Source organism: Gorilla gorilla, chromosome 18 (assembly GCF_029281585.2).
Source record: "Gorilla gorilla gorilla isolate KB3781 chromosome 18, NHGRI_mGorGor1-v2.1_pri, whole genome shotgun sequence".
Taxonomy (NCBI): Eukaryota; Metazoa; Chordata; class Mammalia; order Primates; family Hominidae; genus Gorilla; species Gorilla gorilla.
The window spans coordinates 27,114,016-27,130,461 of NC_073242.2; the positions used below are offsets into that span (position 1 = coordinate 27,114,016).

A 16,446-nucleotide genomic window follows, 5' to 3' on the forward strand; every position below is an offset into this window, starting at 1 on the left:
GGCTGCTGGGCCTACTTGCCTTGTTCTCAGTAGTGACTTGGATTTACCTGCTTTTAAAAGAATCTTTGGCCTCAAGAGTCCTATTTTTCCACCATCAGTATTTAGGAGATTACCCAAAGGGTACCTGCATGTACTCACAAAGTGAGCCCCCTGGGATCAGCTGCTACCTCACCAGGTACCCCCCATCACCCCATACCTCCCGACATCACTGCTGTGTGGTGCTCTGCAGCAGGGAAGGGAAGTAGGGGAGGAAAACCATTTGTTTGTTTGTTTGTTTTTCTTTTTTAGAGATAGAGTCTTCCCACTGCAATCATAGCCCACTGCAGCCTTGAACTCCTGAGCTCACTTGATCCTCCTGCCTCAGCCTCCCTGAGTAGCAAGGACTACAGGCGTGTGACACCACACCTAACTAATTTTTTTATGTTTTTAGAGACAGGGTCTCTCTGTGTTGCCCAGGCTGATCCTGAACTCCTGGCCTCACATGATCCTCCCACCTCAGCCTCCTGCATAACTGGGATTTGAGGTATGAGCCACTGCACCCAGCCAGATTTTTTAAAATGTACTATGTCACAGTGGCCTCACATCAGAGCCACTTGGGCCCCATGTGTTCCAGTGTTTGCTGAAACTGCTCTTTCTGTCTTTAATTTCAGCTCTCTCCAACCCTGGAATGAGACAGCCTCCCACAGGGTGGAGCTGCCAGAAAGAGCTGAGTAGCCTCTTTGGCTTTAACTATAGAAATTTTCTTGATTATGGTAGACCCTTGGGGATATCTGTTCCAGCTCAGGATCAATCCTCCTTCCCTGGAAACTGCCAAGGGGAGGGACCTTATCAGAAATATTTGCACTGTGTAATTCTACTCCCTGGACACAGTGATTAGACCAGGCATGGCCAACTGACCCAAGTTGAGCCAACCAGATTTATTTCTCATAAGAATTTAGTGCTGGGGCCAAGATAAACGGGGCTAATTTCTGTAACAGTTGAAGCTTGTAGCCTTGGGGGCTGTGAAATATGGCCTCCATATGAACAGAAAATCTGAGAAAGTGTATCTGTGTGGATGGACAGGGAGAAACAGAGATGAGATGTAGAAAGCCAGACACAGTGGCATGCACCCGTAGTCCCAGCTACTCAGGAGGCTGAAGCGAAAAGATTCCTTGAGCTCGAGAATTCAAGACCAGACTGGGCAACATAGCAAAAGCTGTCCCTCAAAAAAAAAAAAAAAAAGAAATCTTGTGCTTCTTTCTTAAATTTATTTTCAACCTAAGAAAGATGAATGAAGAAACAGCAACAACCACAACCCCAAAAAAAGAGAGAAATGGCATGCTGATACCTTTCCACTTCCCAGCTCCAGGCCTTTCTTAAGACTTAGGGATATTCGTGCCTTAACTTTCGTGAGACACGTCCATATCCTAGTCAGAGTCGTTGGTTGCCAGCAACAGACTCCACTATGGCGGCTTTAGGTCACAAAGGCATTCATCAAAGGACATTCATCAAGTCTCCAGAAGAACTAGAGAATCAAGCTTGGACCCCACAAAGCCAGAAGTCCCCAAATTACACTGCAAGAATGCTGCAACCAGGCCCCTACAGCTACCCTGCCCACTGCTAGTGCCAGGCCCCTCCTCATGCTGTTCCTGAGAACTGGGTCCTGTACTCCTGCTGCAAGGAAAGCTGCAAAGCAGCACTCCTGACTTCTGACATGGAGAGGCAGAGCTCCTAAATAACGAGACTTCTCATAGCTATTCAAAAGAAACCACACTGGCCAGGAGCAGCAATGCATGCCTATAGTCCCAGCTACTCGGGCTGCTGAGGCAGGAGGATCGCTAGAGCCCAGGAGTTCAAGTCTAGCCTGGGCAACATAGCAAGATCCCATCTCAAAAAAAAAAGGAAGAAAGAAAAAAAGAAACAACATAACCACATCGCATTACAAATGTCTGCAACATCATTGTGGTAACTTCTGGCTGCAACAGAGTCTTATGATAAAACTCTGTGCCCCAGCTCTGATCACTGGAACAAGCTGGACAGGTCCATTTTCTTGCCAGGGTGAGACCAAGGAGGTGCCCAGAATGGAAAATTTAAGGAGGCCCTCACTCTCAAGCTCGTGAAAGTGCAGGGTCAGCTCCTGAGAGTGGGGTCTCCTTAAATGTTGTGCCCTGAATGCCTCACTTCCCTTATCCTCCTCCGGGCCCTGCTTCTTGCTGCTCCTAAAGGCCTTTGCTTTCTGGATATTTCTCAGTCCTCCTGCAAACGCAGATGGTAGGCCCACACCTACTAGTGTTCCGGGGATATCCCAACATGCCCATGTCCACTTAGAATCCACTGGAATTTCTGACACATTTGTTTGATGCACTAATTAGTTAATAATGGGCCAGACACAGTGGCTCACACCTGTAAGCCCAGCACTTTGGGAGGCTGAGGCAGGAAGATCGCTTAAGCCCAGGAGTTGGAGACAAGCCTGGACAACATAGTGAGACCCGCATTGCTACCAAAAAAAATTTTTTAATTACCTGGGCATAGTAACTTGTAACCTTGGGAGCTCTGAAACATGGTCCCCACATGAACAGAAAATCTGAGAAAGCAAATCTGTGTGGGTGGACAGAGAGAAACAGAGATAAGAGGTAGTAATGTGGGCAAGATGGCACATGCCTGTAGTCCCAGCTATTCAGGAGGCTGAGGTGGGAGGATCACTTGAGCCCAGGAGGTTGAGGCTACAGTGAGCTACAATTGCACTACTGCACTCCAGCCTGGGTAACAGAGCAAGACTGTGTCTCTAAAAAAGATAAAAACAAAATAAAATAAAAAATTAACAATGTTAACAGAAAACACTTCTTGCACACTTACCTTGTGCCAAGCACGCAGGTGTTTCATCAACACCACAGCTCTAGGCAGTATTCACTACCATTATCCCTGTTTTCCACCTTCTGAGGCATAGACAGGTGAAGGGGCTTGCCAAGATCACACAGCAAGGAACAGAACCAGGATTTGGACCCAAATCTCCCCACTGCCCCTATCAAGCCCCTTCAAGGAAAGCAGCTGCCTGTCTTTGAAAGCCAAGGAAACAGTGGAAATGACAAGTGTTAACCCACTCATGGCATGTTAGAATGACTGTGGAGCTATTGAATCCTCGGCCCTTAAATCCGCTAATTACAGTTACAATCAATGGCATTAGTGTAAGTGCTCATCCTATTACCAAGACGGTGACGACGGAGCCCACCAAGCCCACCCACTCCACCAACCACAGGCTCTTGAAATGAGCTGAAATCTGCCTGCTTCTGACCGGTCATTTGGGGCCAGATTCAAGCCTCCAGGCTCAGCCTCTCTTTCCTCTCTGTGGCCTGGCCGGGAGGACAGGTTGTTTTCTTCAGAATCGCCACCCAGACCCAAAAGACAACGGCTTTCCAGAGGCCCCACACAGCCTTGGCGATGGGAAGCAGATTTTTGCCATTTTCTTCTTTTAGCCAAGGGACATTTAATTAAGGCTCACAAAACCCGCCTAACATATGATCATACTTTTTTTTTTTAATTTATTTTTTATTGATCATTCTTGGGTGTTTCTCCCAGAGGGGGATTTGGCAGGGTTACAGGACAATAGTGGAGGGAAGGTCAGCAGATAAGCAAGTGAACAAAGTTCTCTGGTTTTCCTAGGCAGAGGACCCTGCGGCCTTCCGCAGTGTTTGTGTCCCTGGGTACTTGAGATTAGGGAGTGGTGATGGCTCTTAACGAGCATGCTGCCTTCAAGCATCTGTTTACCAAAGCACATCTTGCACCGCCCTTAATCCATTCAACCCTGAGTGGATACAGCACATGTTTCAGAGAGCACAGGGTTGGGGGTAGGGTCACAGATCAACAGGATCCCAAGGCAGAAGAATTTTTTCTTAGTACAGAACAAAATGAAAAGTCTCCCATGTCTACCTCTTTCCACACAGACACGGCAACCATCCGATTTCTCAATCTTTTCCCCACCCTTCCCCCCTTTCCATTCCACAAAACCGCCATTGTCATCATGGCCCGCTCTCAATGAGCTGTTGGGTACACCTCCAAGACGGGGTGGTGGCCGGGCAGAGGGGCTCCTCACCTCCCAGTAGGGGCGGCCGGGCAGAGGCGCCCCTCACCTCCCGGATGGGGCGGCTGGCCAGGCGGGGGGCCGAAACCCCACCTCCCTCCCGGACAGGGCGGCAGGCTGGGCGGTGGGCTGACCCCCCGCCTCCCTCCCGGACGGGGCGGCTGGCCGGGCAGGGGGCTGACCCCCCCACCTCCCTCCCGGACGGGGCGGCTTGCCGGGCGGGGGGCTGACCCCCCCACCTCCCTCCCGGACGAGGTGGCTGCCGGGCGGAGATGCTCCTCACTTCCCAGATGGGGTGGCTGCTGGGCGGAGGGTCTCCTCACTTCTCAGACGGGGCGGCCGGGCAGAGACGCTCCTCACATCCCGGACGGAGCGGCAGGGCAGAGGTGCTCCCCACATCTCAGATGATGGGCGGCCGGGCAGAGACGCTCCTCACTTCCCAGATGTGATGGCGGCCGGGAAGAGGCGCTCCTTGTTTCCTAGATGGGATGGCGGCCGGGCAGAGGCGCTCCTCACTTTCCAGACTGGGCAGCCAGGCAGAGGGGCTCCTCACATCCCGGACGATGGGCGGCCAGGCGGAGACGCTCCTCGCTTCCCAGACGGGGCGGCAGCCGGGCAGAGGCTGCAATCTCGGCACTTTGGGAGGCCAAGGCAGGTGGCTGGGAGGTGGTTGTAGCGGGCCGAGATCACGCCACTGCACTCCAGCCTGGGCACCATTGAGCACCGAGTGAACGAGACTCCGTCTGCAATCCCGGCACCTCGGGAGGCCGAGGCTGGCCGATAACTCGCGGTTAGGAGCTGCGGACCAGCCCGGCCAACACAGCGAAACCCCGTCTCCACCAAAAAAATACGAAAACCAGTCAGGCGGGGCGGCGCACGCCTGCAATCGCAGGCACTCGGCAGGCTGAGGCAGGAGAATCAGGCAGGGAGGTTGCAGTGAGCTGAGATGGCAGCAGTACCGTCCAGCTTCGGCTCGGCATCAGAGGGAGACCGTGGAAAGAGGGGAGAGAGTGAGAGTGAGAGGGAGAGGGAGAGGGAGAGGGAGAGGGACAACATATGATCATACTTATATCAGCATATTGGGGCTGGGAAGCTTTAAAGCCCAGTTACAAGTTGGTCAAAGACAGGCATGCAGAGGCCTGGAGAGGGATGGGAGAGAGGGGAAAATGTACTCTCTGGCGACACCAAACCAAAACCAGTAAGGGAACGGTGGGTGGGATTTGCCTGTGGGATAAGGGAAGGGGAAAGGCAAAAGCTGGGCTCTGGGGCGTGTTTTGATATTGGAGAAACTCACACGTTTTACAGGATGCACTTCTGCTCAAAGCAACTGTTTAGGCAGGGAATGGTGGTGAATAAGGCATGAATGAGAGAGCCCAGTAATCGCTGATGATAGCAATGACGGAAAACACAAATCACAGTCCCTTTCATCAGCATGTTTTCATCTTTGGCATTTAACACTAGCCTAAAGCCCAGGAGAGACTCAGAAAGTGTTCGTGACTTGTGCAGGGTTGTATTGGTGCTGGTGAAAATATTGGTGATGGCGGCCAGGAACCATGGCACACACCTGTAATCCCAGCACTTTGGGAGGCCGAGGCAGGGAGCATCGCTTGAGGCCAGGAATTCGAGACCAGCCTGGGCAACATAGAGAGACCCCATCTCTACAAAAAAAAAGTTTTTTAATTAGCTGGGGGAGTGTATATTCAGGGCAACTTGAATGTATGCTCCCAGGTCACAAAAATTAAAAAAATAAAATAAAAATTAGCCATGCATGGTCATCGCACATGCCTGTTGCCTGGGTGTTTGAGGTTCTAGTAAGCTATGATCGTGCCACTGCACTCCAGCCTGGGCGACAGAGCAAGAACCTCTACCTTAAAAAAGATAAAAAAGATAGTTGGGGGGACAACAGTGATGGCAAGCACAGTGGAATGATCGTGACAGGGCTGGGGGTGGTGAATGAAGTTGATCACTGAATGGTGGTGTGAATGGTGATGTGAACAGGCTCATAGACTCAGGTGGTGATGCTGACAGTGCAGGTGGAGATAGTGGCAGCAGAGAGGCAGTCATGGCAGGGGGATGGAAGGGTTGATGATGCTGATAGCGGTGGTGATGAGGGTGTCAGGAAGACGGTAGACATGGTGACATTGACAGTTTGGTGATGGCTCGGTGGTGGTGGTAGTGCCCAGGGTGATGGTTATTGTCATGGTCATAATAAAGGACGGTGGGCTGGTGATGGGCTGGTGGTGACATAATATGAAGAGGACAGTGGTGCATAGTGGCCCATGCTGAATGAGGATGGTGATAATAGGGTGGTGGTGATAGGGATGGTGACAACGGTAGGGGAAGAAAGAAGAAGGAGGATGGAGGAGGGAGGGAGGGAAGAAGGATCCTGGAGCATCGGCGTCATCAGGCTATGGACAGGAGCTTAGTTCCATTTCTTACCCTTTGGTCACTAGAAGTCAAAAAGCTCATTGTCTGCCAGGACAGGGACCCTTCCCCTGCCACCACTTCGGCTGAAATGCACAATCCTGCCCTGCAACAACACCCTTCCTGGTGGGAAGATTGGCACAGACCGGGTTTCATGAATGCATACACAACCTCCCTCTCGCTATTGTCTAAACCATCAATTAAGTTCCCCGGGGAGTAAAGACAGCAGTACCGTGTGGTAGTTAAAAATCTGGGCTCTGGAGTCCTCTTCGATTTAAATTCTCAATTGTGCTGTGTGACCTTGGATGAGTTGCTTAATCTCTCTGAGCCTCAGTCTGTTCATATGTATAATGAAGCTCATAACAGCACCTGCCACCCAGGATTGTAGAGAGAAGGATGGGAGACGATGCTGCAAAACACATGGCCCATCGGGAGTCATGGTTCAGTGCCCCATGGGGAGTCAATGATGTTGGTTACCATTGTTATCATCTACCACTGCTTTTGGAAAAGCAGGAGGGAGGCTGGGTGCGGTGGCTCATGCCTGTACTCCCAGCACTTTGGGACACTGAGATGGGTGGATCACCTGAGGTCAGGAGTTCGAGACCAGCCTGACCAATATGGTGAAACCCCATCTCTACTAAAAATACAAAAATTAGCCGGGCATGGTGGCATGCGCCTGTAATCCCAGCTGCTCTCTACTCGGGAGGCTGAGGTAGGAGAATCACTTGAACTCGGGAGGCAGAAGTTTCAGTGAGCTGAGATCATGCCACTGCACTCCAGCCTGGGCAACAGAGCGAGACTGTCTCAAAAAGAAAGGGAAGGGGAGGGGAGGGGAGGGGAGGGGAGGGGAGGGAAGGGAAGGGAAGGGAAGGGAAGGGAAGGGAAGGGAAGGGAAGGGAAGGGAAGGGGATACAATAGAATCTGATCTCCAGGATTCTGGGAGATGAGGGAGTTGGCATCAAAAGTCCCCTTTTCCCAGACTCTGCAAGCTCTTCAGTGCCATCTGTCTGTGCAAACACACTCAGCAGGTCACAAGAGGCAGGCTGCTTGCACAGCAGCCGCTGCAGAAGTTAGGCCGGAACCCCATCACAACGGGCATCAATGAGTCAAGCTGGTTTGCCTCTGGCTGGAAACAGTAGGGACAGGCTCTCCACTAGAGCAGTCTGGTGGTGTAATTTAAGTGCCCCGCTTGCGTACATAGTCTCCAAATCTGATCATAGCCCTCTGGAAGTTCTGTGATCTATTGAATCATGTTGTATTCTTCCTGTACTTAAGCTTGCTGGTGTGGTTTCTGTGGTTTGCAACAAAGAATCTTGAGTGATAAAGCTGAGTTCTAGCCTGACTGATAAAGCTGAGTTCCGGCCAGGCATGGTGGCTCATGCCTGTAATCTCAGCATTTGGGAAGTCTAAGGCAAGAGGGTTGCTTGAGGCCAGTAGTTCAAGACCAGCCTGGGCAACATAGCAAGATTCTGTCTCCACAAATTAAAAAAAACACAAAAATTGGCCAGGCATGGTGGTGCATGCCAGTAGTCCCAGCGACTTGGGAAGCAGAGGTGGGAGGATCACTTGAGCCTAGGAGAGCAAGGCTGTGGTGAGCTATGATCACACCACTGCACTCCAGCCTGGGCAACAGAGTGAGATTTTGTCCACCCCAACCAAAAAAAAAAAGGCTGAGTTCTAGGGCTTCTAGTCTGTCTCCCTTGATCAGAAACTGTCCTTGTTCAAGCTGCAGTTTCATGTTGGCCCTAAACCCTCTGCAAGGGGGTGGCACTGTCTGGAGAGCCTTGGTAGGCCAAGCCCCAGAGGACTGGGCAGTAGTTACTGCTTCATTCATTTTCAATCAACCAAAATGTATGGAAAGCCTGTTACGCATCAAGTACCCCACAGTCCACTGGAAAAGTGTCACTATGGCATTAGTGTATGGTGCATGCCGTGACAGGAGCCACAGAAAGAATAGTGATAATGTGATAATGTCACCTGACACTTATTTAGTTCCTGCCATGTAATTCTAAGTACATTTGACTCTTAAACAATGCAGGTGTTGGGGCACAAAATCCCCACACAGTTGAAGTCTTAGTACAACTTTTTTTCCCCAGAAATGGTGTCTCACCCTATCACCGAGGCTGGAGTGCAGTGGCACAATCCCAGCTTACTACAGCCTCCAATTCCTGGGCTCAAGGAATCCTCTCGTCTCAGCCTCCCAAGTAGCTGGAATTACAGGCTGATACCACCAACCCCGGCTAATTCTTTTTACTTTTTGTAGAGACAGGGTCTCACTTAGTTGTCCAGATCAGTCTCAAACTCCTAGGCTCACGCACTCCTCCTACCTCAGCCTCCCAAAGTGCTAGGATTACAGCTATGAGCCACCACACCCAGCCTCAACTGTACTTTAATTCACTTAATTTCCACTATACTTAATTCCCACTTTATTATGAGATAAACAATATTATTATTCTCATTTTACAGATGAGGAAATTGAGGCAGAGGGAGGTTAAGCTACTTTCCCAAAGTCTCATGGCTTATTCGTGATAGGCCAAGATTGAGGCCAAGCAATCTAACTGGGTTCAGCTCTTAACCACTCAAGTATACTGTTTCTCTAAAACTATTTAGTGGCATGTAATAGAGGCACCTAACCTGGTCTTGGGGGACAGAGGAGCAAGGGAAGTTTGCCTGGAAGCACTGTTGTCTACCTTAAGGCCTAAAAGATCAGTAAGAGACAATGAGGTGAAGAGATGGGAAAAGAATGATCTTGGCAGAGGGAACAGGATGTACAAAGGCCTGGAGGTGAGAGAAAGCTACAGCTAGCACCACTCATTTTTCTGAGCTGTTTCAAATATGAAAGTTTATGGAGAGTATAAAAATATAAGCTGGGTATGGTGACATGCACCTGTAGTTCCAACTACTCAGAAGGCTGAGGCTGGGAGATCGCCTGAGCGCAGGAGTTCAAGGTCAGCCTGGGCAACATAGTGAGACCTCATCTCAAAAAAAAAAAAAAAAGAAAGAAAGAAAAAAGAAAAAGAAAAATATAGATCACAAGGGAAGCTGTCTTTTTTTTTTTTTTTTTTTTGCTTACTATGTGTGTATTAGTCAGGATAAGTAATACTAGCTGCTGTAACAAACAAACTTACTATGTGCATATTAGTGAGGATAAGTAATACTAGCTGCTGTAACAAACAAATCACAAAATGTCAAAGATTTACATGCTAACTGTTGATTTCTCCCTTATGAAGAGTCCCACGTGGAGATTCCCAGCAGCCATCCATGTTGAGCTTCTGATGCTGCTACTCACAAACCAGGCTCCTTCTATCTGTGGATCTGCCATCTTTTAGGGCAAGCATCAGCAAACTGTTCTATAAAAAGCCAGCTAATAGAAGTTTTTGCCTTTGTAGGTCACAGGGTCTCTGACACAGTGACTGTACTCTGCCCTTACGGCACAAATGCACCAACAGGGAATACACAAATGAATGGATGTGGCTGTGTTCCAGTAGAACTTTACTTATGAAATCAGACCACAGGCAGAATCTAGCTCATGCACCATAGTGTGCCAACCCTGTCTTGGGTATTAGAGTCTTCTGCCGAATCCTCACATCCAGCCAGCAGGCAGGGGAAGAGTAGAAGGGGTCTCGTGGGGAAAGTTTCAGTAGGTCAAGTCTGGAAGTAATGACATTACTCATGCCTGCATTCTACTGGCCAGAACTTGGTCACATAGCCACATATGACAGCAACGTGGGCTGGAAAATATAGATTATGTACCCAGGAGGAAAAGGAAAGGGACTTTGGTGAATGTACAGGAGTCCCCGCCATGCACACTTTATGTATTAATACATCCTCTCACTCACTAAGAGATAGGAAGGAAGAAGTTATAAGTGGCCCCATTTTACAGGTGAGCATATTGAGGCTTGAGGAGGCCTGGAGACTAGCTGAGGTCACAGAGTCAGTGGAAATGTCTATCTATAATTAACCTCCACAAGCAGAGTCTTGAGGGTGAAGATAAAAAGGCACGTAACTCAGGCTGGGCGCGGTGGCTCACACCTGTAATCCCAGCACTTTGAGAGGCCGAGGCAGGTGGATCACGAGGTCAGGAGTTCAAGACCAGCCTGGCCAATATGGTGAAACCCTGTCTCTACTAAAAATACAAAAATTAGCCAGGCATGGTGGTGCGTGCCTGCAGTCCCAGGTACTTGGGAGGCTGGGGCAGAAGAATCACTTGAACCCGGGAGTCGGAGGCTGCAGTGAGCCGAGATCACACCACTGCACCCCAGCCTGGCTGACAGTGACAAAGCAAGGCTCTGTCTCAAAAAAAAAAAATGGCAAGTAACTCAATCTTAGGGGAGGGGAACTCCACAAAGGACCATGAGTTTGGGCTAAAACCTGCCTAAGCCACAAACCTAGGTGCTGTGCTGATTTTTCCCTGTCCCTCACCTAATACAGCTTGTAAATCCAGACAAGAGGGGCCCCACACCTTGGAGGACACTGGGCGGCTCCCCCCAGACCCCCACATCCTAGCACAGAACCCAGGGGAGTCAGAAAAGACCTGATGCAAACCTGGCCTTCCAGGTCACTATGAAGAGAGATTTCTCAGGGCAGGAGGACAGAACGGATTTCATGTCATAGTGTTGTTAGCTTGATATATAACTTGTAAATATTGCACACAGGGTATGTGAACCTCCATTTACACACGAGCCTCAACCTGCCAAGAGTGGGGTTGAGGGTTGCTCTTGGTGCCCCCAGGCACAAGGCAGTGACCCTGAAGCCAGACCACCTGGATCTGAACCTCAGCTCTGCCACTGCCCAGCTGTGGGCTCTCGAGTAATTTACTTAGCCCTTTTGTCTCAGTTTCCCCATGTTAAAATGGAGATAATAATAGTTCTAACCTCATAGGGTTGTGGTAGGGATTTAACTGAGTTAAAATTTGAAAAGCGACCCGGCATGGTGGCTCATGCCTGTAATCGCAGCACTTTGGGAGGCCAAGGCGAGAGAATTACTTGAGCTTAGGAGTTCAAGACCAGCCTGGGCAACATGGCAAGACCCCTGTCTCTATAAAATATAAAAAAATTAGCCAGGTGGTGGCGCACCCTGTAGTCCCAGCTACTAGGAGGCTGAGGATGGAGGATTGCTTGAGCCCAGGAGTTTCTTCAATCTGGCAGACAGAGCAAGACCTTGTCCTAACAAAATAATAATAATAATTTGAAAAGCACTTAGAATTGTGCCTGGCATGAGTAAAGGTTCTGTTAAATAAATAAATTGCCCCCTGCCCAGCCCGTTGCTGCAGATCCCAGCCTCTCCGCTCATCTGGAGGGCAACATCAAGTGAGTAACCAATGTCATCAGCTTGTGGCATTTCTTCTCTCTCTGAAAGTCATAGCCCTGAGGTGGCAGTTACTGTCTCTTGCTGGTCCTGCAAAGCAACCTGTTCAAATGCCAACTGCCACATGTCACCTTAGCTGGCAGAAGTTGTTCCACCTGGTAATAGCCCAGAAATTATGATGCTTTGCTGTTCTACACGAAAGTACAGGCTGGGGCTATTTGTAAGCTTTGGCACCTGCCACTCTCGGCAAAGCAGATGGCAGAGATAAAAATCCAGGGCCAGGCAGGCTGATAAAGAGCTGGCCTTCATTACACAGGATGCGGTTGAAATGCATCAGCTCTTTCCTGCTGCAGACGGATCCACCTGCCCCCCGCGCCTGGCTGAGGAGGGGCGCAATGGATGGAGTATATTATCTCTTCTGTCTCATTCAGCTTCTGGTGAATGGAAAGGGATGGGCAGGAGGTGACCCAGGAAGGGGCTCAAGGTCAACCTCAGCCTCAGTCCAACCCTAAAATCCTCCCCCAGATTCCAGACCCTGGACCCCATCACTCCTCAAGTAAGGAGGAGATATTAATTGGTCCATTCTGGTTGAATGTCAATGTCATAGATCAGGTGGTTCTCAGGCAGGGCTGCATATTAAAATGACCTGGGAGATTTTTATAAAGTGCTTGTGTTCTGACCTTACTGCATGAAAGTGAATCAGTCCCTCTTAGGGTGGGGACCTGACATTGGTCATTTTTAAAATCTCACCAGGTGATTCAAATGCGCAGTCACGGGTGAAAGCCTTGGACCTAGATTTTAATTCTGATTAAATCTTCACTATCATATACCTGCTCTGGCCAGGTTGTGGTATTTTATTTCATCCTCACAGATAATCTGACAAGATGGGTCTTATCATCTTGGTATTACAATAAACCAAGGCTCCGAAGAGAAGCGATTCAGCCAAGTGCATGGCAGATGCACCTGAGAGCAAGCTCTTAACTGGAGCAATACCCTGAGAATGACCCTATGGTCTAAGAAGAATGTGTGTTCAGAGTTCCAAGCTAAGGAATCTGGGAGTGGCCAACGTGCAGATTCATTCCTTATCTACGAGGAACATCTGAAACCCAGCCCATCCCATGAAACATAGGCCATACAGGGGATGGAGGCTCTTTGTTTTGGGTTAAATGAAGGTTGTCAGGAGGAGGCTGTTAGGGGTGCTAGTGCACTAAGTGAAATTGCTAGAGTGCTAAGTGGAAATACTATATAATCTGCAAGCTTTTTACAAATGGTGGTGGTTCTCCTGTCCAGCCCACCACCACTGGACTGCCCAGTATGTAAGTCCCCTTAATAAACCCTATGTCTTCTTCGCTGGCTCCAGTTCTCTTCTTCAGCCTCTTTTTATTTTATTTTATTTTTTTGAGACAGAATCTCGCTCTGTCGCCCAGGCTGGAGTGCAGTGGCAAGATCTCAGCTCACTGCAACTTCGCCTCCCAGGTTCAAGCCATTCTCCTGCCTCAGCCTTCTGAGTAGCGGGGATGAGAGGTGCCCGCCAACACATCCAGCTAATTTTTGTATTTTTAATAGAGACGGGGTTTCACCATGTTGGCCAGGCTGGTCTTGAACTCCTGACCTCACGTGATCCGCCCACCTTGGCCTCCCAACATGCTAGGATTAGCATGCAAGCCACCGCACCCAGCCCTTGGGCCTCTTGAACACGGTGCCATCCTTACTGAAATCAACTGAAGTCTGGCACAACACCAAAGTCACACAGCCAAAAGCAGCAGCAATAGTCTTAAAACTCCACCTTCAGGGTCCCCTGTCACCTCTAACTTAGCTTCCCACACCTAGAGTATGGGAGCCTGATTGACAATGTTCACCTTACTGTCCTCAGGTTTTTCCATTCTGCTTCTCCCCTCTTCTTCTGTGGAAGCCCAGGAAACACTGTGCTGAGGAATTAGGAGGCCTGGGATTGAATGCCAGTTCCACAGCTTTGCAACTATGTTAATAACATCTCCTTCTGGGGTTTAAAGGGCATCAATGCTTGCAAAGAGCCTAGGCGGAGGCCACCATGTGGTCAGCGAATCTCATTTCCAGTTTCCTCCAGGGACCCAGATAGACTACACATCTCCCAGCCTTCCTTGCAGTCAGGCGTGATCATGTGACCGAGTTACGGCCAGTGGAAGTGAGCAGAAGTGACATCATTACTTCCAGACCCCGCCCATTAGAGCCTCCCACATGAGCTCCCTCTCTTCCAGACTCTGCTGGTTGGATGAAGTGGATTCACTTTCCTCATCTGTAAAATGGGATGATGAGGATCACACACACGGTGAGGCGGGAACGAGTGGATCATGTGAAGCACTTGTTTGCAGTGCCCTGCACAGTCAACAAGGTAAAAGCATAAGCTATTATTATTCTCTCCACCTGACAGAGGAAGCAAGGATGGACACTCTCTCCTCCCATGCCCCCACTATCCCTCCTCCTCAGATACAGCAACTCTGTAGGGCCAGGGATGTGCTTGTGAATGGGATTGGCTTCCCGGGAAAGGCAAACAGAGCAGGCAGTGGTGACTGTGGGCAAATTAACCTGTTTGGCCTTCCCTTCTTCTTCTTGAAAAGAGAGAGAGAGAAATGATCGACCAGGTGTGGTGGCTCATACCTGTAATCCCAGTGCTTCGGGAGGCCAAGGTGGGAGGATCACTTGAGGCCAGGAGTTTGAGACCAGCCATAGCAAGACTCCATCTGTACAAAAAAAATTAAAACTTATCTGGGCATGGTGGCACATGTAATCCCAGCTACCCAGGAGGCTGAGGCGAGAGGACTGCTTGAGCCCTGGAGGTTGAGGCTGCAGGGAGGCAGCAGTGGACTTGCTGGCCTGGCACGGTGGCTCACACCTGTAATCCCAGCACTTTGGAAGGCCGAGGCAGGCAGATCACCTGAGGCCAGGAGTTCGAGACCAGCCTGGCCAACATGGTGAAACCCTGTCTCTACTAAAAATACAAAAATTAGCAGGGTGTGGTGGCACAGGCCTGTAGTCCAAGCTACTCGGAGGCTGAGGCAGGAGAATGAACCCAGGAGGCGGAGGCTGCAGTAAGCTGAGATCATGCCACTGCACCCTAGCCTGGGCAACAACGTGAGATCCTCTCTTTAAAAAAGAGAGAGAGAGAGAGATGCTAGACTCTACATAAGATTGTGACAACTGATCAGGGTAATTCTCTAAATCAGTGTTTCTCAAAGCATGGTCTCCAGACATACAGCATCAGCCTCACTTGGTAACTTGCTAGAAATGCAGACTCTTGGGCCCCACTCCAGACCTGCTGAATCAGAAACTCTGGGGCTGGGCCCAGCAATCTCTGTGTTAACAGGCCTTCAGATAACGCTGATGCACACTCGAGTTTGAGAATATAAAGGGCTGACATGAAGGGCTTACCACCGTGCTTGTCCTGTGCATGTGACAAGCCCTCCTAAAAATTGTGTCTTTTGTCTTTGGAGGGGATAAGCTGGACCCTGAAGAGTAAGTAAAATATGGCAGCATCTTTGCATCTCATCCACAAATTTGAGTTGCTCAGAAATACATCACTTCTTAAAAATGTTCGGTGACTCACTGAATCTCCGACTCATATCCTCCACGTTGCTGCGCTGGCATAAAAGTAAACTTCAGTCCTTCTTGACTTTTCCATGCCTTTCTGGGGTTGGGTGTTGGTTCTTGGGTTTCACACAGTGCTGAGAGGCGTCTAGGTCCTCCATCCACTTGGGTGACCATTAAGCTCTTCATCCTTCCGGTCCACATGACCCCTTCCAAATTAGAAGCCTCGGCTGCTCTCAGAGCTCGCTTGGGGCCCCAGGCTCTTCACTGAAGCTGCCTTGAGCACCATCATCCAGAGCCAGAGACTCATATGCCCAAAGGGACCAGGTTCATCAAGGAGACAAAGTGGACTGGCTGGCCAGGCGCGGTGGCTCATGCCTGTAATCCCAGCACTTTGGAAGGCCGAGGCGGGCGGATCACCTGAGGCCAGGAGTTCAAGACCCACCTGGCTAACATGGTGAAACCCCATCTCTACTACAAAAATTAGCCGGGCACGGTGGCGCGCGGCTGTAGTCCCAGCTACTCAGGAGGCCGAGGCAGGAGAATGAACCCGGGAGGTGGAGGCTGCAGTGAGCTGAGATCGCGCCACTGCACTCCAGCCTGGGTGACAGAGCGAGACTCCACCTCAAAAACAAACAAAGTGGACTGGCTGTGACCCAGCAGCAAGAGGTGGGGACTGTGGGGACGTATCATGTTTGTGCCAGGCTCACAGGCGTGCCTCTGGAAACACAGGCCTAGCGCTACCAGATCTCTTTATCCAGACAAGCTGCAAATCTAAATCTGAACTTTCAAGAGAAATTTGAAATAATCTATCTTTTATTTTCGATGTTGTTGTTGTTGTTGTTTTGGTTTTCTGAGACAGGGTCTTTCTCTGTTGCCCAGGCTGGAATGCAGTGGCATGATCATAGCTCACTGGGCTCAAGTGATTCTCCCGCCTCAGCCTCCTAAGTTGCTGGCACTACAGATGAGTGCCACCACGCCTGGCTAATTTTTTATTTTCGTAGAGATGGGGGTCTTGCTATGCTGTCCAGGCTAGCCTCAAACACCTGGCCTCAAGCGATCCTCCCACCTCAGCCTCCCAAAGTGCTGGGATT

The 16,446-nt window shown here is 49.9% G+C and overlaps 2 protein-coding genes across 3 annotated transcripts in view; both read left to right on the top strand.

Moving 5' to 3' along the window:
* LOC101125551 (mpv17-like protein) overlaps positions 1–16,446 on the top strand; it is a 133,801-nt gene that overhangs the window by 103,159 nt on the left and 14,196 nt on the right. The window contains exon 4 of the mRNA XM_055365557.2: positions 14,026–14,159. The gene's annotated coding sequence lies outside the window, so the exon portion shown is untranslated. The remainder of the gene's footprint in view (positions 1–14,025; positions 14,160–16,446) is intronic.
* LOC129523519 (bifunctional peptidase and arginyl-hydroxylase JMJD5) overlaps positions 1–16,446 on the top strand; it is a 133,070-nt gene that overhangs the window by 71,592 nt on the left and 45,032 nt on the right. Inside the window, exon 1 of one of the 2 annotated variants that reach the window (XM_055365547.2) lies at positions 14,026–14,159. The exons of the other annotated variant lie outside the window; for it this stretch is intronic. The gene's annotated coding sequence lies outside the window, so the exon portion shown is untranslated. Of the gene's footprint in view, positions 1–14,025; positions 14,160–16,446 lie in introns of those variants that run through there. 2 annotated transcript variants of the gene reach the window in all.